The sequence below is a fragment of the Argiope bruennichi genome, chromosome X1 (assembly GCF_947563725.1).
Source record: "Argiope bruennichi chromosome X1, qqArgBrue1.1, whole genome shotgun sequence".
Lineage (NCBI taxonomy): Eukaryota > Metazoa > Arthropoda > Arachnida > Araneae > Araneidae > Argiope > Argiope bruennichi.
Window position 1 is genome coordinate 6763919 of NC_079162.1, and position 16521 is coordinate 6780439.

General features: G+C 32.8%; 1 protein-coding gene across 4 annotated transcripts in view; it reads left to right on the forward strand.

Annotated features, from left to right (window-relative positions):
* Nucleotides 1-16521, forward strand: part of LOC129958951 (uncharacterized) — a 383569-nt gene that overhangs the window by 328224 nt on the left and 38824 nt on the right. The window lies entirely within an intron of this gene.

A 16521-nucleotide genomic window follows, 5' to 3' on the forward strand; every position in this document is an offset into this window, starting at 1 on the left:
AACGTCTTTTGTCTAAAAAAAAGAACTCTTTTCAGTGGAGAAATCATTTTTAGTTGAAATTTCTGTCCAAATTTTGAGCCGTTATAAGAGAAGGCTGATGACTAACGAGATTAGGAAACCTTACAAAGGATTCAATACATTGAATTGTATTCTCTTTTCTTCGAAGGATGAGCATAATTTCTTCTAGTATATGTAGTTTGCAGAAATATTTATTTTCAAGTCTGTATATTCTATCGATCTAAAACAATGAAAAAGTCGTTTCTTAATGAACCTAAAAAAAAATCAATCATTCCGATTCTATATGCAGTGGTATACGGTGATATTCTGTATTTCAGTTGATTGTGTGAGGGGGAAACGGAAACTTGTATATAATTATACTTTGGAAGAGAAATATGTTTACTAATCACAATCGAACTGCTATAAAAGATGTTTGATTTAAAATGAAGATATTTAAAATAATTGTTTCTAACAAGTTGTTGATGTTCCGCCAGAATGCATGTATTCCAATCAGCAATGCATTTTTTCCCCTCCCCTATTTGAAATTCTTGATCATTCCTTTCTATTCTCCATTTGTTATTTACAAATTCAAAGTTTCAAAATACTTAAAGATGGATAAAACTCTTAAACAGCAACTTCATGGGACTGTACTGGATTTAAAATTAGCTTTCACAAAAATTCCAATTTTAAAATATTATACAGTACTGTGCAAATTAATTGGGACAAGCATATTTTTTAAGAAAACTGTTCCTTTCTCGGAGATTTTCTGCATCAAACCGGTTTTAACTGCATTTTCTTACAACGCGCGACTGCCCTTGACTAGTATAAACCAGTTTGACCACGTGATCAGGACATGTCGAAAATTTTTCCCTTCCGTTGCTGTAAGAAATGATCTCTTGTGTGAATTGTCTCCTTCTGACGTGTATTTAAAAATTGGATATTACTCCCAGGAAAAGAACTAGAATTGTTACCCTTAGTCAGCATACTTCTATGAGTGTGAGAGAGATTGTTGCAGCAGTTGGAGTTGGAAAATCTAGTGTTTCTAAGATTATTAATCGGCAAAAGAATTTTGGGACAGTGTCTCCAAAACGAAAGAGTAAATGTGGACGCAAACGCAAGATCACACCTCGAATAGACAAATTTCTTGTACGAAATAGTACAATGCATCCTTACAAAACAAGTAGAGATCTTCAGGGAGAATTATTAGCTACTGGTGTGATCGTGGATTCATCGACAGTTCGACGAAGGCTTATTGAAGCTGGGGGATTTGCAAGAAAACCAATCGGAAAACACCTTCAATGAAGAAAAAAATGTTTGGATTGGGCCAGGAAATATCAGTCCTGGACTGCACAAGATTGGAAGAAGGTTGTATTCAGCGATGAAACGCATTTTCTTTTGCAAGGGTTTCGACCAAGATTTGTCAGACGAAACAGTGAAAAACCCATCAGGGAAGAACATCTTATTCAAACAGTTAAGCACCCTCAGAAACAGATGTTTTGGGGTTATTTTACTTCTGGAAGACCTGGCAGCTTAGTGCCAGTTGAAGGGACTATTAACTCTAAACAATACATTTCTATAATAGAAAGTAAAATTGTGCCTTTGATGCAAACGTTCGCTGGTGGTGGTGGTTGCTTTCAACAAGATCTTGCTCCATGCCATACTTCTAAGCTAACAACGAATTTTTTTCAAAAACAGAAAATAACGGTTTTCGATTTACCTGGTAATTCTCCTGAGTAAATCCCATCTAAAATTTGTGGAGCATTGTAAAGAGACATTTGAGTAAAGTGGACTACTCAACAAAGAAAACAATGATTGAGAATGCTATAAAAGTTTGGTTTCGTGATGACGGGATCAAAAATTTATGTTCTAATTTATTGGAATCCATGCCAAACCGTATACAGGATCTCATTCAAGCTAGAGGAGGACATATTTTGTATTAGATTGCTATATCGTGCATGTAAGTTAACCTATGCTAATTAAACAACATTTGTGAAAATTTTTGTGTTTGTCCCAATTAATTTGCACAGTACTGTAGGTCATTAATTCACCGTCTTAGTTAATAATAATAATCTGTAAGAAAATAAGGAATATTGTGCTCTGTCTGGTAAAAATTAAAAAGTTTCCCTTTGTTTTTTAATTTTAGGTCGACTTTTTCATATCAGCATAGTCATTTATAAATGAAAAAATAAAATAAATTTAAATAAGTAGATTCCGTTTTTGAAATTTACCAATTACAGTGATTCTTATTCCGAAAGTTTCTGCATATGCTCCAAAGCCCATGGTGAGAACACAATAACTAGTGGAATTTTGGACTGTAGTGATATCGGTGAAGATTTTATTTCTTCTTAATGTAAAGATAGAAATTAATCCTTTTATTTTGTTTATTTATAAGTTTATGTATTTATTCAGTACAATAGACGTGATTTTATATTTTCTTTTTTAAATTGCAAGTTAGAAAATTTCTAATATTTCAATTCATTTTTTTTTTTTTTTTTACATTCCTTTTCTTTAACCAATTTTTAAAACATGCTATATAGCCTATTGCAAACATTTATTAAGTACTAGTCTGTATATAGAGGGCAAATTTTGAATAAGCATATGTTTTGGTATAAAAAATGTAATTTTAACATTTTGGGTGAAATAAGGTTACCATTTCTACAACTCCCGTCCTTCCCCCTTGTTACGGCGAATAGATGCGAGTCTTTCGTAATACTATTTAGATCGTCAATCACTATGAAGTGTCTTGAATTCTGACACTTTTACTCCAAACAAAACAAATCGGGAAGTCTGCGTAGCAGTACTAATGCTGAAGCTGTGTTGATAGCTGCTGAAGTACAAAATTCAACATTTCTTTGCTTCACTAATATTTATGCTGCATTTTCAACCCAGCGTTTTCCTGTCTAGCCCAAATTCATAACTCCATTTTGTTGTCATCCTCCAATCTTAATTCCGTTCTGTAACGTTCCGCTTGCCAGGGGAAAAAAAAAAAAAAAAAAAACTGACAAAAGCAGTTCTAAAATTAGACCCTTTTCCTAAATCTGATTCTTGCTTAGCCGGCTGGCCTGGAAATAGATTCGACGTCGTATCTCTTTAATAATATAAATAAAAAACAGAAATGAATCTAAACAAAGGACTACTAAGAGCTTGTGATGGAATGATGTATGGGAGAAAAAAGTTCTCTTTATTTCTTTTCTTTTTGGTTCGTTCTAGAGAGTGTTTTGGCCCGAGATATCAATCGAATAACTTCTACTTTTTGAGACAAGTAAAGCGCTTATTTTGAAATAGCTAACACATGTGCATTCGTAGTCTTTTTGCCTATTTTACGTACAACGTAATTCCAGCTTGCTAGTCATCTGATTAGGATATGATGTTAGGATATGAAAACGCAAATACAATAGATATATTTTTGTTTTAAAGCAAGTACCGTATATGATAACCGCCTCTCCTGTTTGGATACTTCAACAAGACAGTTATAAAAAAAATTGTTCCTGTTCAAGACACTTCGAATACCATGGCAAATTTGAATTATTTCAAAAAGTCTTTAAATAATATTTTTAATGTCGTTTTTCTTTCTCTCTCTCTCTCTCATATATATAATATTATAAATTAAAGTTTATCAGCGACTTACACACACATTTATGGAAAAAAAAAAACACCTATATATTTGAAAAGAGCAGATAGAACTGCTACGGGGTGATATCAATTACTTCAGGATATATGGAATTAACGGCAAGTTAGAAGTTCTGAAACATTGGCGAAATACAAAATCGAACTGTCACCAAGATGGCAGTATCTCTAACATCCTTCTTGCAACAACCTGTCTGCTTAACCAAAAATATGGCCACTCCATTAACTATTAAATGAAGTTATAGTAAACCATATCGGTGCTCTAGATGGAAGAAATTTAACCTATTGTTTGTAATACATCGCCAAGACTAGCATTCATCGAAAAAGGAGTACCAAAATCAATTCGTTTTCATATAAAAATATATGTATAAGAATATGTAAAAAGAATATAAAGCACACACCCATTATATATGCATGTCTATGATAATGACCATATGCGCTTCTGAAGTTTCACATCTAATGCATTATGAATTGAAACCATCTTAGCTCTTAAGTTTTCTGTTAGCTTACGGGCTAGAGAGAAACTTCCTACTATGTATATTTTGGGGAAGAGTCAGCAATTTTGAATCTCCTTTCAAATATCCGATTCTCACTTGACTGTCGCTCCTTTATTAGGACTCAAATACCTATTTCGTGTGAAACGGTCGATTAAGTGATTGAGGCAGAGAGATGATTTCTTCCCGGGGGTATGAAATTCTTTTCTGGTGCAGCTGTTAAATCAGACCACAAGCAAAAGCAAACCATTTTCTAGTATAGCCGCACTTAAAGAAAAAGTTAACTATTGTCATATGGAATTATTTGCTAAATTCTTACAAATTGGAAGTTTCTGTGTGGCAAACGTCTTGTTTCGAAAAACCTAATCAAAGAAGGCTATTGGAATGGATATGAAGATTTAAACAGAAAAGGGATTGGGTCTGTACGTACAACTACATAAATTACTGATTAGGGCAGAAAGGTATATGGAGAATTATGAATAATCCTGTCGATGCGGTACAGTAATAAAATCAATACTGCTAGTGGTGTTCCAAATGTACTAAATATGTTTTAATTGTCCTATGACACTGGAATACACGTGGACTTCTCAAGCGATCGCCAACCATTCCATGTGAAATATTAGATTAATTGACTGGCCTTTACACAAAAATGGGATACCCACGCAAGAGGTTTGGAAGATATCCTAGAGAGTTCGATTTGTCCACCATCAATGTTTTTTGCCGAATGTTAGACGAATTTCTACTTCAATGATTGTCGATGTCGATAATGTATTACAAACAAAAAAAAATGTAATGTTGTGAACTAGAACACCGATTTTGTTTATTCTAAGCTCCTTCGGAAGCTGATGGGGTTAATAGGTTCTTGATGAATTGGACTAATAAAGTTTGGAAGATATTGTCGTTAAAGAATTTTCCAGCAGTTTGATTTTGCATTTTGCCATCGTTTCATCACTCGCCATTAAATCCAGATATTCTCTTGTCACTTTACAGGATTTTTCTGCTCTTTCCAAACATACTTTTTCTCCTGTGAAACGTAAGAGTTTTTTTTCTTTATTTTCCATTATTCCTAAACTGATAGAAATATGCTATGATGTTTTATGTTATGTGTGGCCTGTTTTGTCGTCCCCTGTCGTTTGTCATAACCATTCTGTATTATAGGCTGTACATGTATATTAGTGTGAGTCACTATTGTATGCATCGCTAGATTCAATCTTTCAGGAGTCCTTAAGCAGTGTCATTTTGAGACTACGCTTATCTCTTTATAAACTTCCCAAACGACATTTTCTCTATAGATTTTAATTTCAAATAGTAAATTGATGTTTTAGTTTGCAAATTTTGAAAAAAATGAAATGAAATATTTAATTTCTAGTTACACTCAAAAGAACTGGTTTTATTGTCTCCTGAACAACATATTTTTTTTAACAAAGCTTAATTCCATTTAATTATAGTATCAGGATTTATTTATTTATTTATTATTATTATTATTATTTGGAGCCTGAAAAAATTATAAAGCAAAAATTGCTAGGATCAGTATAGAATTTGCCACTAAGGGAGAATTTTTGACTGCCCTGATTGCCTGATTTTAATTCAAATCGGGCTTTTTAAATATGTGGGCATTCCTTTTCCAAAGCTGGGCTGTAGCAACCCTTAGACCAGGAGTGGACATGAAGTCCATTGCGATCACCCAGTGGACCGTCAAGGCATTTTGGGGTGATGGGCGCCTTTACTAACACCTAAGACTAAAAGAAAAATATTTATGGAACACCGACGAAAAATTTCAAAATATTTTTGATGAGTTGTTTAAAAACGAAGATACATTAAACAAATAGAAATATGATAAAACTTCACTCTGAATTCGAGGGATGTTTTCAAGAATGTACTAGACAAGAAACAATTATTACATTCATGTGTTACCCATTTGGTAATGTTGATGTGGAAGAAATAACTGAAAATGTAAATGATATGTTCTCTTTATCTCTTGAGAGAAAAGAAGTTTTTCCCTGCCAAAATGGAATAGTTTTAAAAGCACTTAGTTCAGAATCTAAGAATAACTCTGGGAATCTAATGGAAGAAGTAAAGTATCCTCATTTTAAAAAAGTTGCATATTGTTTAACATCGTTCTTCGGCTCTACTTACCTATGCATTTTCAATGATGAATATAATTTAGACAACATATCGTTCCTGTCTCACAGATGACCCCTTAGACTCCAGTACGAGAAAAGCAATTAGTAATTATATATTCATGATTTGCGGACTCTATGCAGACTAAGTCTTTTACTAACTCTAATCACGAGAAGTAACTTCGGATGAAAATTATTTATTTTCTTATGTTTGATATTAAGTGCATCGTTTGATACTATAATGCTATTATTGTTATGTTATGTAGGTAAGTACATATTCCATATTTATTACTAAGCATTGTAGACCTTTTTTTTAACTCATCAGATTTAAGATTTTTTCAAAATATCCAACATTAATTATCTATACTTATATAAAGCTCAATGTGTGTTTATGTGTGTGTTGGCGCTATGCCAGGCCAGACCATTTGACCTACAGCTACCAAATTTGGTACATGTATACCTTGGAGGTCGGGAATGTGTACCTGGGTTCCCTTTTTTTTTTTTTTTTTTTTTTTGAATTTTTAGTTAGAATTTTAATTATTAATTAAAAACTAACTTTCCCGCCAAAAAAAAATCCATTTCCCCACCGCCAAATGAGTAAGGATTCGATCCCCCCCCCACGCTAATAAGGTTAAGCTTTCGGCCGATTATTTCAAACGATTCTGTTTATTTTCTTAATGCTTGATGCATTTAAAATTAAGCATTGTTAATGAATCGATCTGTCAGACTCATTATGAAGTACTTTTGAATTAAAATAAAACGGAATAAAGGAAATTAAAAATTTCTAATCTGCATAGCGTTATCCCAACTAGTGTAGAAAAATTCACGCATTTGCGTTGCCATAACTGGCATTGAAAATTCATGTATGCGCATTGTGTTCTGATTGTTGACAACTATTTTCAACGGATGCGCACTTGATTTAAATTATTTTTAGGTTAGTTGTATGCTTTTGTAATTAAATTGTATTTATTATGTATGTAATTGTATTTTGTATTTGCTTATAGTTTTAAGTACATCGTTTTTTAAGTACTTTTTTAACCTGTTTTCGACCAATTATTTTAAACTATTTTATTTATTTTCTTAGTGTTTGATTCATTTAAAATTAAACATTGTTAATTGATCGATCTGTTCATGATGAATCTGAGAAAATTTTGTTGACAAATTCTCGAGATATTACATAAATTAAGAAAGATATTCTTTAGTGCCCATAAGGTTTAAATGCTCAATGACTCTGTTTTCAGAAAATAAATGCTTTGTTTCAGTAAAAAATAAGATTATATTAATTGCAGATTAATCATTTCCACTTTAATTTAAAGCATAAATTCTACGGGAGCTAACAGAAAATTAGAGAGATACATATTACATTATGACTGAAGGCCTTAATAAAATTTTGAGTGAATTATGTGACTATCAAAATTTGAAGTTTTAAAATATTTTGATGAAGAAGCTATTAAAGTAGGAATTACGTAAAATATTTAATTATTAAAATTTTAGCGAGCATTAAGATTGGCGAACCGGCTGGTCGCAAAGGCGGCAAGTTAGAATATAAGGATAAAATTTTTAACAGTGCTTAGCTTTTATTTGAATAAGTTAGAGTACATGGCCCTTGTAACTTATATGAAAGTACTAAGTAAGATAACTCTAAAAATTATAGAGACATCGGGGCTGCTAGGCATTTGCCTATTTAATAATCTGATCGTGAGAAAAAAAAATCTTGTTTCTATTTGGCACAGCAAGAAAAAGTGTCATATTTTTAGTTCTAATATAAAATTTCTTTAGAATGAGACATCAACTTCTGCCTCCAAGTTGACTTTACAGAATGCGTATGTTGAATTATAATTTAAAAAATAAACTTTCTTGTTGGTTAGTTAAAAAAAAAAGGGGGGGGTCAAAAATGTGTATATGGGAACAAATTGAAAATATATGAGTAATATTTATTGTAACACGTTTACAAAAATAACATTTATGTTATAATAATGTTTCAAATAGTGTGAAAAACCATCTTTCTATCAGATTTCGGCATGGCTTTGTGGAATTCTGGAGGATTTATTAAGCCATCCGGTCTAAGATTTGTTGCAGAATATAGCTAAAGCTTCTATTAAATCATGATTACTTTTTCAATAGCTGGTGTGAGCTCTTACAATTGTAAAGAGTTCTGTTTTTTGGGCAATAAATAAGCATATATCATTGTCAGATATGGATTTCAATATTAGTGAATGACATATATTCTCCCGCCAATCAATGTAAGACGGTGTGTTCAGTTTTACAGCTGGAAGTTCAAATAGTCGGAATTTATTTTCCTGATTGCTGAAAGCTTTCGTTTTGAAATGACGATAGGCAGCATATGATTTTCCGAGTCTGTCAGCATTACGATCAGTAAATGTTCTGATTGTACGAAATAACTGTTACTGTTATCTATTTTGGTTCTTTGGGCAAATATCGAGTTGGAGCGAGAAGTTTGAACAGTTGAAGTATTGCATTAAATAGTTGAGTTGTATTCACCAATCTGGTTTACTATAAATCTTGTGCCATACGTGCAAAAATTACTAAGTTTTCAAAATAAGATTCCAGTTAAACATACAAACGAAGAATCCGATGAGCATTAGTCAGCCATAGGGTACGAGACACTTTGCTGGCGATTTGTTATTTTTGTATCTTTAGAAATTAGTCTTGTTGAAACCTCTGAGATTGTATGAACAAAAAGGTTGCTGTGTGATTAATACCTTAAACATAAAACAAGGTAACGTTTGAAATATATTGAAACCGAATGATGGACCTTCCCCCCCCCCCCTCCCTCCCACACACATACACATTTCTAGAGCTTTGCTGAACGAATGTCGAATAGGTATACCGTTCATATGCTATTAGCAACGGTTTATTTCATCTTTTTCGAGCATTTCCGTATTTACTAACATTCATGCCCAAAGAATCTATAGATATTTCGGATTCCATGAAAGCTGCTATGTCAAAAAATGGCGCAATATAACCCAGAACTTCGACTCTGGTTCCGTTATCCATACTTATCATGAATGCTTTTCCTACAGACTTTTCTGATACAATTAAAGTTTTATATTTCCATCCATCGAAGTATATGTAAGATGTTTCCTTCTTTCGCAGCCAATTTTCGTGCCATCTTGCGTTTTCAGCGAAACTATTTTTATCAGTTTCCGAATTGGAAATGTTACGAACTACTGAAACAATAAAAGCAGCCCCAGTTATACTCCATACCTATGTTCTTGAAAGTAAAGTATACCGTACTATTTGCGGTGGTTGGCTTATCGAAAGGAGCCTTCTACGTCGAGACTTGTAACTAGAGTACATCACTTCTGTCCGATTGACTAGATTCAGATGAAGTCGACACACTAAGCTTCTGTATGTTTTCTTTTTGAGATTAAAACTTGGTTTTTCGCTTTAACATTTCCCTTTTCTAAATTTTCATTATTTTTTCATTGTGACAATATCTACTATTCGGATGATTACTCTTTGAGAGGTTCTTAAGGTGGTTGAGAAACTTTTCTGAGAGATGGGGGTTTTTTTGGGGGGGGGGTGTGCAAGTGGAGGACAAATTCGCTTATAAGTGCTCTTACATTTGCAGTGGGAAATACAATACTTTACCAGTACGGCGAAACTTTTCGAGTTCCTTATCTGATAATTTAGAGTTAATTATAAGATTTTTGCATTTCAGACACTTTATTTGTTTCTGGAGGAATGGAAGTTTTTCACCCTATTTTTTCAATCTTTGCAGCGACAATGTACTCTATATGATCCTGTAGACATAATGTTGAAATATCATATAAAGTTCCAATTTATTTTGGTTAAAACTAAAACTTGCAAGTGGTTGTTTTGATAGCTGAGTTCTTTTCTTTACCTTATATCCTAAGTAATCGTAAGTAAACAATGTGTTTGGGGTTCTTACTTTATTTATTCGAAGACTTTAATGTTATGTAATGTATAGGGTCTAAAATGTCTCACTTGTTTTTTATTAAAGTTATGTACAAGTTATATCCTTTGAGTCCTTTAGAATTAAAAAAAAAAGAAAAAGAAAACAAAAACCACTCGGCACTGTTTAGTCCAGCTCAAATTTCAGCAAGAAGATAAAATGTTCCCTTAATAATCCCCTGTTTTTATTCCAATTCATTGTTGTTCATAATTAAATTGGGGATGAATGAAATAATTAAATTAATAAATTCTTAAATTTAATAGATTACATTTTTTAAATTTAAATAATGGGTATGTGATAATAATTTTTACTCTTATCTAATCGAAAGCTTGATAACTGTTATTTCCAACCCTTTTAGATAATTGCAAAGACCAAAAGAATTCACTGGCACTTGATTCTTTTTTAATATGAAAAAAAAGAAACTCTATATAAAGTAATATAATAAAAATAATGCGCAGATTTTTTTGTTACACTTATTTGAATGAATCTCCTCAGCAAATGAATGATCAAATATTTTTCTGTAGGCAGTGAGAATGTTAGAGAAATGTTTGACTATTACGAAGTAAAGGCAAATGAAAAAATGCGTGCCCAATGCAACGGTTGTAGCCGACGCGGATAGAAAAGGCATTACAATGAAAGAAATACTGAGAAAAATTGTATATGGAGACGAAAGGGAAATAAAGTTATACCATTCAAAGAGCTTTTGCAGCGCTGAGAAATAACGCGGTAAAATTAATTTCCAAATTGGAATTTTCATGTCTCCTACAAATTGGGTTAGACATTATAAAATTTATCTTTGTTGTGCTCAATATATTTATTCTTTGACTTCCTTTTTCTGTAATAAATTTTTGAAACATACTGTTGATAACATACATTTATCAAGTACTGATCTGAACGAAGGTGTTAAAAAAATATGAACAAATACGAGTTTTATCAGACAAAATATTTTTAATGGTATGGAGAAAGTAGGAAATGGCGATTTATTGAAGTATAACATTTACTGTGTTTGATATTCTCCTGACAGATTAAGCGGGATCCTGTTCTGCGTGAAACCAACCATCTTGAAAATAATTATCATTTAAATACGAAGCATTTTCGAAAAGTAAAGATGCAATGCCGCATCCTCACTCGAAAAAATTTTAGTTGATTAAATGTACATTACAAATGACTCTTATACATGCCTTAATTGTAGACAATGTTGCCGCCATTGTTGAAGCCTTTAAGTATGGGTACAAGCTTTTGTATTCCTCAATCACAGAATTTTGCTGCCTGTTACCGGAATCACATTTCAACTTCGATTTTGATCTCATCATTGTCCTGAAAGTTTTACCTTCAAGGTGTCATTTCCGATAAAGGAATAGGTAGATGTTGCTGGGTGAAAGGTCTGAGCTGTATGGCGGATGACCTAAAATTTTCCATTTGAAACTTTTGAGTCGTGCTTAGGTTAGAAACGTTGTTTGAGGACTAGCGTTGTCATGCCGCAAGCAAACTCCACTTGTCTGCAAGCCCCTGCGTTTGTTTTGAGTTGCCCGTCTCAGACGTCTGAAAGTTTCTCTGTACACATCAACATTAATTATGCTATCATGAAGCAAAAAGTCAGCCAGAAGAATGCCTTGTTTGGCCCCCAAAAAACAGAGGCCATTATTATTATTATTTTGAAATTGAAGTTTTGAATTTTTTCGCTCTTGGGGGAATTCTTATGGCGTCATTGCATTGATTGTTATTTGGATTCGGATGTGTTGTGATAAGCCCAAGTCTCATCACCAGTAATAGTGTGATTAAGAAATTCATCACCTGCTTCTGCATAATATGTGAGAAATTAAAATGTATAGTCCATCCTTTTCTTTTTGTGGTCTTCCGCTAACATTTTTGGAACCCAGCTTGCACACAATTTCCGGTTCCCTAATGTAACAGTGACAGCTTCATAAGGAGTTGTCATACACATCGGGTATGATTTTCTGCAACTATTTTAATGTGAGACGCCTATTTGCTCGAATTGTTATTTGAAGCAGGGCAACAATGATCCATAGATTCCGTCATGAACATCACTCCTACCTTCAGAGAAAGCACGACACCATTTCGTTCCATTTTATCGATTCATAATGTTTCCTTCAATGAAATTCTGAATATCCTCTGGACGCACACCTTTTGCATGAAGAAAACGGAATGTTCTTCACCCTTAGTATTATTCTGAATTGACGTTCTAAAGACTCTTCTTAATAAGACGCCTTAAAAGTAACGAATGGGAAAAGCGAAACCTTCATGGTTGCCAACGGGCTCCTTTGCTGCGTCTGGTGAAATATCTTTACTTTCCAAAAACGGCTTGTATTTTATTATTTCAGTTTGTTATAATATTCCTTACTTACAAACTACATATATAAAGCTTAAATTGAAATCAATAAACACATCTGTACATACTGTATAAATCAATAAACATACTTTTACAGACAAAGGGCCCGTTCGAGGCTTAATCCGGTTCTGTGCATAACATATAATTATTTGTCAGTGGAACTGCAGAATTGACGAAAATCGTTGCATATGAACTTACTCTTAGGCCCGATGCACACTTACAATTTGAATCGGATAAGTGAGTAGCAACACAAAATACCAAAGTAGCGATGAATGGCTTTATGTACGTACATTGATTGTAATAGGATATTCCATTGTTCCGATTTACATCTAATCTCAGTGGAAAGTGCTTGACAGAAGAAAAAAAAGTGTCAATAATAATTTGTTTCACACTTCTGCGACGCTTCGGTGCCCTGTAGTACTTCAAACCGCTAATCGTTCCTCTGACATTTTACTTCTAATGACTTATCCAATACAAATCGGACCTGCACCAGGCCTTCCTAATGCTTTCCATCATTTAAAAATGGCCATTTTGACATCAAATTTCTATTTGTGTCTGATGACCATTGAATCTCTTTTTTCGGGGAATACCCGATAACAAAATAACCAGATAAGATATTTTTCTCAAATGTTGAATAGATGTGACTAGAACATACCTATTCAAAATCATGTCTTTCAGTACATCGGCCCCAGTGAAATTCTTAGATTTTTTTAAAAACAAATTGGAGTCATTTCAGAAAAGCTAAACAATATTTTAAAATGAACACTTTATCACATGGCAGTGGCGCATACTAGGTTGCCGTTCGAGTACTGTTTATGTAAGGAATTGCTTCCTTCCCTGTAGCTTTTCGTTTCAACCCTCACCATCTCATCAGCCTAAATTTCCTTGCCTTTATTACGAGATTCTTTTATATCTAAACTTCGAGCCATCCAAATTTCCAACACAGTTTTAGATCCATTTCTACTTTGAGTAGTAACTGTTTTTGGATCTCTCTTAGATTTACAAGAGAAGAAATAATGTGTTAAAAATCAATGCAAAGTTATTGTGACAACAGATTTCAACGTGGAAAAGGATGCATTGTATATTGAATCATTTGGAATAAACCTTCTGTGAGAAGCTGAGTACATTCATTTTCGAAGAAGGTTTATTTCCCTTAATGTAAGCATAATGTGTTTTTTTCCCCTGAATGATGATACGTTGTCCTGATTTTTATTCTTAATTAGGAGATAATACTCGCCAAATGATAGTTTATTCTCTGTCGAGAATAGCTCAAAATCCGAAACGCGGAACTCACTTGTTGCATAATAACACGATAAAAAATAGAAATGAAGATCTTTGTCTCACCGTTCTCACAACTTTCATATCGGAATTATATCAAGAAAAATTAATATAAAACAAGAGGCACATGAAATAATTTCCATTGAAAGTTTTTCAACACTGTTTTTATAATTTCGCGTAAGTTTTAATCTCGCAGATTTTTTTTTTTTTTTTTTTCAATTAAAAGGTTACGAGTCTGCTTGAATTTTGCAATAAGCAAGCTGTTGTGTTAAAAATTGCGAGTAAAATGTTTATATTCTTTTAATTAAAGACACATATTACTGTCATTTGCTCATGATAAATGCCTACATTATAGCATAATATATAGTCTATTTAATTTAAAAATGTTTTAACTATTGTCCACAGCTGATTTGTTCGTAAAATGATCCATTTCTGTTTTTTTCCCAACTACAAAAGAAAGAAAGGAAAAAGGAAAAGAAACCCTCTCAAATGTATTTTGTTCTCTCAAATATTTATAAAGTGCCTCAAGAATTTTCGAGCACATAAAAAGATTCGTTAGGCTGAAACTATTGATTTCCAGAATACGTTGCAAATATAAGCTTTCAGGAACTTTCAAGGGAATGAAAATTAAAAATGGAATAAAATAATTTTTAAAATACATTTCTATTAATATGTTAAAAAGTAACTTTCACTCATTGTTATAAATATAAAGGAATCCGATTTTCTTTTCTAATTTATTACCTTGTAGTGGTGCTCAAAAATGAATAGATTAACAGATAATTAATATCTGGAAATATTATATCATTATCGACAGCACACGGAAGTGCAAAGTGTGGAAATACTAGCGCTTTAGGATGCTAATGTCAAATCCTTTTATTTATCATTTTATTTAAAAACTATAAAATGAAAAAAATGTGAATTAATTTCTTGTATTTTTCTGGTTCAAAAGTAATCTAAAGCGATCCATTTTAGTTATGTTTTGCGAAACTTCCTATTTCTCTCTTTTGAATTGAGGTCATTATTTTTAATACCGAGCATGTTGCTAAAAATAATGTCATTTTTATTATGCCCTCATCATTTAGCATATTAAGTGAGATATCTCGTGTATAAAATGTGCTTTTTTACTAACGTTATTTCGTCCGGAATTTGCCTCTTTCTGATTGCAAAGGTACAAGTATGTTGGGAAAACTTAGTTCTATTTATTTCACGAGTGCTTTGACATAACTAGAGTGTTTGAGGTTTAATAGAATTTTTTTATTTTTCAGCGTTACCCGGAGCATGACTTTTAAAATTGAGATCAGCCCATTACTGTTCCATCTCACTCAACATCCCCAGGTCTATGAAATGAAGTAGTGCTTAGTAGCTCTTCTGATTTAATTTTTATTTTTGCTGAAAATTTAGCTTCCCCATAAGTTTGACACCTACTTATCTCTTCAGTTGCTTTGAAAGAAAGAACAATTCTCTGGGTTCTGTATGTCACTGTCTTTCGAGTTTTCAGTGCATCCACAGTTTGCAAACATTCAACTTTTCATCAAAACAATGGAATCGAATCAAGTGATTTTGTTTCTCTCTTGTTTTTTCTATAGCTTTTCAAATGACCATCGAACTAATGAATATTCAATAAAATAGTACTTTTATTATCTATCTAAAAATAAAATAAATTCCTGTTTATCTGAAGAGTAACACAACTGACAAAATGCCCTCCAGAAAAAAGAAATGTGAAATAATTGAACGCCTTGTCGAATAGCACAAAGTGAAATTATGATCCGTTTCATTTTCTAATAGGCCATAAAGATTTACTGTCTTAATGACATCGCTTTGCTATGAAGGAAAGCTCATAGAAATTGACAATCTCGCGTTAAGTTTCACTTTCTAGAGTTTGTGATTTGCATCACTCATTTTCTCAATAGCTTTTCTCTTCACCCAAAGTGAGTCTCTTCTTAAGGCTTTCATTCCAAAATTGTATGCTTAGGCTGCTGTTGTGGATGATCATTAAACATTGTATTTAGATTTTTCTCAAGACAACTTCTTTGCATTCACCCAATGAGTTATTAAATAGCTGATATCAGTCATTAGATGTTGTGCCTTCTTTCACCCAACATCATTGCGAATTGTTATTTCTTCACCCAATTTTAGATCGCCGTTTTCTGCTCTTTGAGGGCGCATCAGTCTTAATCTTTTTCGTTGCCATCTTTTGTATTCGTTCTATAAGTTTGTCTTCTTTAGATTTATATGAATGGTCTTGTAGGTTTCAGAAAAAAGAGAATATTTTGATTAAAGGATTGGTGAATCCGTATATTTGTTAAACTGGTGCCAAAATCGGGAGATTCCAGATTCGAAGCTCTTTTCCATCATAAATCCGCCTTGCCTGATGCGCGTTTAAATCGGATGTGGAGGAGGGTCAAACGTTCTCCTGCAGTTAGAGTCGGACGCTTATAGGATCAGGTATCGACCTCGTCGTTTAACCATGGTTCTTCCTAAATGAGCCCTCATGTTTCGATAACTTGACTAAATTTGTTAAATAATATTTATCTTCAGCAAACTACTGCAAAATTATGACATTTACATTTTATTCTTCATACTAAAATAATTAATACATAAAGTAGTGTAGTTGTATGTTTATTAAATTGAATTCAAACCTAACATCATTAGTTTTTTACAATAAGATTTTGCTTTATTTATTGTAAATTTGTCAAAGTTGAACTCGTCATTTCA